Here is a 6,992-nt window from a genome sequence, read left to right as displayed (position 1 = left end):
GAATATTATGCAGCCATCAAAAGGAATGAAATCTTGCCATTTGTAGTACCTAATTCTTTAAAATAACCAGACCACATTTCTTTATTTTTTTAAAGATTTTATTTATTTATTTGACAGAGAAAGACACAGCAAGAGAGGGAACACAAGCAGGGGGAGTGGGAGAGGGAGAAGCAGGCTTCCCGCCGAGCAGGGAGCCCGATGCGGGGTCGATCCCAGGACCCTGGGATCATGACCTGAGCCGAAGGGAGACGCTTAACGACTGAGCCACCCAGGCGCCCAGACTACATTTCTCTAGAAAGGAAATTATTCCTGCAGGCATATTCAGCAGTCTGCACAAGTAGCATTATTAACGATGATATGGGAGAGCACCATTTCCACCTGCATCTGTTTGAAAGGGTTCAGGTGATGTGATGCATAATACACATGAATCAGTTTCTCAACCTCTGTAGCAATGGCTAGATGATTCTTCTTGGGATGAAAGGAGAAATGCTGCTTCTAACTATTTTTTTAAGCACTTAGAGATCATATAAACCAACTTCCTGCCCTTTCACTTTAAAAATGAGAATCTGAGAGCTACAAGGTAAATTATGTGCCCAGGGTCACTCAGCTAGTTATGGCATAGCCCATTTTCACAGAGTTCCTCTGGTTCTTGGACATGGGGCTTTCTGTTACAAATGTTCTGCCTTCTTAAGTCATAGGAATTACAGGAGAGCACCACTGGATGTTTTAAATACAATGCAAATTAAAATTACAGAGTTGACACAATAAGTACTCAAATATCAATTGAACTGAACTGGCACCAACGAGTTCTAAGACAGTAAAAAGCACACCACAACCTAGCTCATCGGTTGTACAGTGAATGTGCTCTTAGATCACTAGACTAAATGTTAAAGAACTGCACTCTCTTCTGGGCTTTGCTACTGGTTTGCTTAGTTTCTTGTCCTTCAGGAAAGGGTGCCTACCATTGCAGCCAGTGAGAAGTCCTCCAGATTCTGCCAGAGGGCTCTCCTGTCATTCCAAGAAGTCAGAGTCTCTGAAATTACTTTTTCGTAGGGGAGGGGAGAGTGGGGACAATGACAAAAGCACCATTATTGGTCTATTTTATTTAAATGATCAATATTAAAATTGAATTGCTAAGTCGTTAACCTGATCTTTTTCTCAATTAATTATTTCTCCATTATTTGTAACCTTAAGGTTCTTTTCATAGGACTATACTCACTAAAGAGCTTATCCATTTCTAAAGCAGGGCATTTTGGTGAAGATGATAGAACTGAGGCATTTTTAGACACAGTTGCATCCTAATAACAAAATCACTATTTGTCTGTTTGTTTTATCTCTGAAATAATATTGTAGTATCTTAAGTCCCCTTCACTCCCTCCCTGGCTCTCACCCACCTCTGACCTTACCACAACCCCTGCCTCAAGGATGATGGTACACCATGAACAACGAGGTAAGGTGTGCCTGTCTCACATAGTACTTACTCACTTAAATATCCGTGAGCCAAAACACCCACATTAGAAGAGCTATTTTTCAAAGATGTTTTCTAATTTCCTTCAATATCTAAAATATCTAATAAAGAAATCATTTTGATATTGGAGATTATAAAAATCAGATATAAATTTGACTCCATCACTAGGTAGGCACCAGGGTTGCACATTTATAGAGAATAATCTTTGAGAAAAGGGTCTTTTTCTCCACATTCTCTCTAGGAAATCACTCACCAAACCCGCTTTGCCCAGTCACCAGCTTCACTGGCACCAAAGCTGCAGCCCTATCTGTCTATCTGGAGTGGTGGATACAGTTGAAGGAATCGCAACACAAACTTCAGGCACCAGGATATTAAGCTAATGCCTTGCTCATTTTGTGCGAGGTTTTACGAGCTCTCCTACGAGACTTTAAATCAGTCTCATTTGGAGTAAACATCAACAGAGCAGAGAAAATCACCATTGCCTCAGAACTGTTTTTCAAGATTATCTATAGGCTCGGAGAAAAACTGTTCAATACTACCTACCTAACAATGGACGCTAGTTAACACGTATGAGACTGGCAGGGACTCCTGGCTGTCCCCCAGTATCCATTCTTCCTCAATACAGAACCCCTAATTTGTGCAGTGCATATATGGCTTACCAGTAATAAACACCTCTTTCCTCAGCTTCTCTGACAGGTGGCGACCCCATGATGAAGTTCTGGCCAATAGGATAGAATGCAAAGTGTCTTGGGGAGGGGGCATACTCTTCCTTCTTCATGATGGCTGGAATATAAGCATAAATAATGCTGCTGGAACTCTAGCAACCACCTTGTCCCATGAAAAGAGCTTTAATGAAAAAAAAAAAGCTTTAAGGACATGGAAGAGCAAGAAAGAAGAGAGAAGATTAAACTCGGATATGAAATGCAAAATGAGCCCTTGGACTCACTACCTCTGACTTTCTGAACATGAAAGGAAAGCAGTGTCTTTTTCCGGCCCTCGTTAGTTGTATTTTTCCTTGTTATTCTCCACTAAACATACAATCTTCTGAATAATTTACAACTGAAGACAAAGAAAAAGTGCCCAATAAAAAGCTAAATGTATTAATCTGATATTTAAAGATTGAAGCACTTTCAGAGCCAAAGAATAGATCCAGGATTTCAATCAGCCATAGTGCCTGTTTACTTATGTCTAGTGAGTTTTAGGAAATTCAGGGTAACTTATTCTTTCTTAAAAAAAAAAACCAACTTTTTAAACATTTGTATTCATAGCAGCATTATTCACAATAGCCAAAAGGTAGCAAGTGTTCATCAATGGATGAATGGGTAAACAAAATGTACTAGATACATAAAATAGAATAGTATTCAGCCTTAAAAAGGAACGAAATTCTGACACATGCTACAACCTGGATGAACCCCAAGGACATTATGCTAAATGACCTAAGCCAGTCACAAAAGACAAGTACCGTGCAGTTCCACGTGTAAGAACCACCCAGAGTAGTCAAATTTATAGAGACAGAAAGTATAGAGCGGTAACTGCCAGGGGCTGAGGGGAGGGGGGAATGGGGGTTGTTTAATGGGTAGAGTTTTAGGAGATGGAAAGAGTTCTGGAAATTAGTTACATAATGATGTGAGTATACATAACATTACCGAACCGTACACATAAAATGGTTAAGATGGTAAATTTTATGCTATGTCTATTTTACCACAATTAAAATGTTTAAGGTAATTTTTAAAATAACTTTTATATTTTCTTCTTCATTACCGAATTATCAAAATAATTGGCCCACAAAGTAGGAAATACAGATTATCAAAGAAAGAAAATGTTGTACTGGTTTAGTTTAGGTTTTGTGTGTGTGTGTGGTTGTTGTTTGTTTATTTTAAAGATTTTATTAATTTGGGAGAGAGAGAGAGAGAGAGGACAAACACAAGCGGGGGGGGGGCAGAGGGAAAGGGGCAAGCAGACTCTCTGCCAAGCAGGGAACAGGACATGGGGCTCGATCCCAGGATCCCAGGATCATGACCTGAGCTGAAAGGAGGCGCTTAACCGACTGAGCCACCCAGGCACTCCTGTTGTACTGTTTTATAATCTTATTAAAGTGACTGGCTTTGTGCTAAGCAGTTTACATATTACCTCATTCAATTCACCCTACGAGCTTATGAAGCAGGTACTATCATTAGCCCCATCTTATGTTTGAGTGATATTAAGCACAAAAGACTAAGTAAATTGTTCAAGGTCATACAACATGGAATTGGTTGAGCTAGAATTAAGATCCAATTAGGCTGGCTCTGGAGCCCATGTTCTTCTTAAGTTATGTGAATGTTTTTGTCACTAATTATTCTTTGGCTGCATCATTTTAACTAATTATATAATATTCTATTTTCTGAAGGTACCATAACAGATTTTTTAATTATTATTGTTACGTTAATCACCATACATTTACATCATTAGTTTTTGATGTAGTGTTCCATGATTCATTGTTTGCGTATAATACCCAGTGCTCCATGCAGAACGTGCCCTCTTTAATACCCATCACCAGGCTAACCCACCCCCCAACCCCCTCCCCTGTAGAGCCCTCAGTTTGTTTCTCAGAGTCCATCGTCTCTCATGGTTCATCTCTCCCTCCGATTCCCCCCCCTTCATTCTTCCCTTCCTGCTATCTTACAAAGGTACCATAATTCTCTTAAATAATCTTCCATCTAAGTTGTTTCTGGTTTTTGACTACTATAAGAGATGCCTGATTGAACATCCTTTTACTATTCATATTTATTTCCTTGAGGATAAATTCATTAATTGGCAGAACAAAGGCATGTGCATTAAGGCTTTTGAATGATATTTTTACACATTCTTTTTTTTTTTAAGATTTTTATTTATTTATTTGACACAGACACAGCAAGAGAGGGAACACAAGCAGGGGGAGTGAGAGTGGGAGAAGCAGGCTTCCCATGGAGCAGGGAGCCCGATGCAGGGCTCGATCCCAGGACCCTGGGACCATGACCTGAGCCGAAGGCAGTCGCTTAACCAACTGAGCCACCCAGGCGCCCCATTTTTATACATTCTTAATCAAGGATTATTTTCCCCTTTGGTCTTACAAATTTTATGTGCCAGACTGATGTACTTGCACGTCGTCAGGAGCTCTAAGCTATTTCTCAGAGTTATCTTAATAGATGTTTGTAGATGCAGAGGATATACAATTAATTTAAAGCTTGTTAAAAATAAAACACAGTCCATTGACTTTCTAGGCTTCATTGATTGTGTGGTGTAAATATTTATTTAAGGAAATCTTAAAACAAATAATAGTGACTTACTTGACCACTATCAGCTTCAAGGCATAATATCAAGTGCCTGTGGGCTGCAAGATAAGAATCAGTTCCTCCCATTTTCCCCCTCACTCTCTGCCTAAAAGCATCCTCTTTCAACTTGAATTCACAGTAGCTTTTCCTTCCCCAAGCCATACTTTCCAGTACATCCCATCAGAAAGACAATAATCATATTAATGAACAATCTCAGCATCTCTCAGAAGGCAGCAAAATAAAAATTTCCAGTGCCCAAGTTTTAATCCATCAAAACTATCCCATTAACTAGAGCTTAATTTATATAGTAGTTTGCTACCCAGGAGATTATTTAGTGGTCATTACAGAATAAAGGAAACTAATTTCACTAATGTGGGAAGCATTCAAAGGGAATTCTTTGAAACTAATCCAATGACTTAGTATCTAGTCCTAGTTCTGCCACTTGACATTCTAATGATTTGAGGCAAATTAATTAACTTTGTAAGGCTCAGTGTCTCCATCTAATAAGAGGGTGAAATACCATCACCTCTGCTTGCTTGTCAGGATTGAATGTGAGATCATTTTATAAAGTGCTACATTAAAAAAAGTAACTGAAAACTAGAGATTTGGGATATGAAAGGACCCTCAACAAGCACCTAATTCTACTCCATTATACAATCTCTTCAACCGAGGTTCAAATAAATTAAGTAACTTGCCCAAAGCTGTGGGAGACGTGAATTTTTTCCAGAAGAGCAAGGACCTTCTCTGGGAAACATTCTTCAAAATACATGGTTTTGGGGCGCCTGGGTGGCTCAGTTGGTTAAGCGACTGCCTTCGGCTCAGGTCATGATCTCAGGGTCCTGGGATCGAGCCCCGCATCGGGCTCCCCGCTCAGCGGGAAGCCTGCTTCTCCCTCTCCCACTCCCCCTGCTTGTGTTCCCTCTCTCGCTGTTTCTCTCTCTGTCAAATAAATAAACAAACAAACAAAAAAAACCAAATTGCTATACCTCTGTAAACACTGTAATACCTCTAAAAAAAAAAAAAAATACATGGTTTTACTGAGGTTTGCCAATCATTATTACCCCCTCCCCACTGCCCCCACCCCCATACACTTCTTACAAACAGGGAGATCATATGGCCCAAGCTGGGCCAATTATAACCACTCATCCTTCTGACTGACCACTTTCATTGGCCCAGCACTGAAAACATGACCCCAGCTCTTCTGGATTTTTCAAACTTGAGCTGGAGTGGTGGGGTGGGGGGTACCTTTTGCTCTCTGCTTGAAGTCCGCCATATAGTTGGCCCTGAATAAATGTTGGCCAACATAAATATTATTGACAATAATAATTGCAAAGTTAATATACTGATATCTAAGTACTATAGCACCTGCTATAATCGATACCTCAACCTAAAGCACTAAAGCTAATTTGGGAAAAAAAGACTGGTCTTGCCGGACCTCTCAGATCCAGGACAGAGATACCAGGAGCCTGCTTCCCCACTCTGGCGTCTACCCTTATCTTCACAATCCATATCAGTCTCTGCACACCTAGCAATTCATTTTTAAGGGTGTTCAAGGCAGTCAATCCACATATATTGAAAAACTACTGTGTGCATAACAGGTACTCTGTTCCCATTGAAGTAACCATACTTTTATTTTCTTCTTGTTATAGTTGCCATAATTTCCACTACCCTACTTTGAGACATTATATTCTCTAGAATATAGAGAAATACAAGGCAGTCACTTATATTTAGCTATTTAAATGTATATATTTTATTTGTGTAAATGGGAGGGATTAGGGGAGAACCCAACACCTTTACTGAATATTTTAATTGATGTGGCGGGGGCGGGGGTTATCAATGCCAAACAGAGGATCTAGTTCCACTGCATTTCTCCTCCCCAGTGAGGTTCAGGATGGAAATAATTGCCGGGCATTAGCTATTGTAGCACTAACAGATGCCATTAAATGGACCCCAGACAAAACAAACAAGTAAATGGCAGACTATTTATGGGTCACTTTATTCTTTACTGCTATAAATAGCTTGTCCTTTGGGCATCATAATAAGTCTTTGCTCTGTATCACGTGTGAATGTGTTACTTTTTGCTACTCAACATCTGGACACTCTGATAAGCATAAGCATAAATGAATTCCCAGATCAGAGTGATGTGAAAACATGCTTCTTCATTTTAAATCACTGAGTCTACTGCTCTACTCTTCCATGTAGTGAATTCCCTAGATGGCAGAAGAGTCAGTTTG

This window comes from Callorhinus ursinus, unplaced genomic scaffold, assembly GCF_003265705.2.
Source record: "Callorhinus ursinus isolate GAN/ISIS: 27379988/994484 unplaced genomic scaffold, GSC_fseal_2.0 scaffold12, whole genome shotgun sequence".
Lineage (NCBI taxonomy): Eukaryota > Metazoa > Chordata > Mammalia > Carnivora > Otariidae > Callorhinus > Callorhinus ursinus.
This window is presented reverse-complemented; position numbering follows the sequence as displayed.